Source organism: Mercurialis annua, linkage group LG6 (assembly GCF_937616625.2).
Source record: "Mercurialis annua linkage group LG6, ddMerAnnu1.2, whole genome shotgun sequence".
In the NCBI taxonomy this organism is placed as follows: Eukaryota; Viridiplantae; Streptophyta; class Magnoliopsida; order Malpighiales; family Euphorbiaceae; genus Mercurialis; species Mercurialis annua.
This window is the reverse complement of record NC_065575.1, coordinates 11550732-11552081: the sequence shown is the minus strand read 5'-3', so window position 1 is coordinate 11552081 and position 1350 is coordinate 11550732. Positions and strand designations below refer to the sequence as shown.

The window sequence follows — 1350 nt, the reverse complement described above, 5'->3', positions numbered from 1 at the left end:
TTCTCCACCCCGGATTATAGGTATTCGAGTAAGGATCATTCCCTTGGCGTTGACCTCCCACATAATTCACTTGTTCGCTCCAAGTTTGACCCATGGCATAGCACTCATTACTTCCATGATTGAAATCTCCGCAATGCTCACAACCTACTTGGACATATGCAACCGGAGCATTTCGTGGACCCACTTGTTTCTTCAAGGCATCAACTTGACTTTGTAAAGAGGCATTCATAGCTTTCATCGCTTCAAACTCCTTGGATTGGTCAAGTGTCATCAATGCCTTTTGAGCCGGTGGTCTTCTCCTCTCCGAGGACCAAGTGCTACTCACCATAGCTAATTTTTCAATCAACTCATTAGCCTCATCAAGCGTCTTTTGCATCAAAGATCCTCCCGCGGCCGAATCAATAGTAGACCTTGTGATCTCACCCAAACCATTATAGAATATTTGAAGCACATGTTCCCTTACAAGCCGATGATGAGGTACGTGCCTTTGGAGATCCTTGAACCTCTCCCAAGTTTCATAGAGAGATTCCCCCTCATATTGGTAATAATCAATGATGTCCTTTGTCAACTTCGCGGTTCTCCCCATCGGAAAGTACTTGTGAAGGAAAGCTTGAGCAAGATCCCGCCAATTGTGGATAGATGCATTAGGAAGTGATCGAAGCCACAAGCTAGCCTTGTCTCTTAGTGAGAACGGAAACATTCGAAGCTTGATTTGATCGGAGGTGACATTATGGAGCTTGAATGTGTCCAACACTCCCAAGAACTTGGCTATGTGTTCATTCGGATCCTCACTTGGTAACCCAAAAAATTGGCACCGATTCTCTAGGAGTTGAATCGTGCTAGGCTTGATCTCAAAAGTAGCCGCGGTGACCGGCCTTGCAAAACACCCATAGGTAGCATTATCCACATCTGGGAGGAAGAAATCCCCCAAGGTTTGTCTTTGTGCTTGATGGCCTTGAACTTGAGGGTGATTGTCCCCTTGTTGCTCTTCCTCATAGTTATCATCCCCACGTTCCATGATAACGGGTATACGATTTTCCCTTCTCACACTTCTTTCAAATTTCCCGAGGTTGTCTTGAAACGGTTCTAGTGGAAGATTGGCCCTTCGTGTATTGTGCATACACTATAGTTAATCTCCTACACAAACAACAACAAGCAAACCACGCGTAAATCCGGAAAGAAGCAAAAACAACAAAAGTGATAAAAAACAGAAAATAAAGCTAACTCGACCGAACAATAACTAATTTCAATCAATCAATAAACACTCGTCACTCCCCGGCAACGGCGCCAAAAACTTGTTGAGCAAAAAGCACAACTTGTAATAATCCGGAAGTCGGAATCGATCCCACG

General features: G+C 44.4%; 1 non-coding gene across 1 annotated transcript; it reads left to right on the top strand.

The window, feature by feature from the left end:
- The first annotated feature begins 464 nt into the window (after positions 1-464).
- On the top strand, positions 465-571 carry LOC126654200 (small nucleolar RNA R71). Its single transcript, XR_007632456.1, has one exon. It is a non-coding gene; the product is annotated as a small nucleolar RNA R71 (small nucleolar RNA).
- Positions 572-1350: the final 779 nt, after the last annotated feature.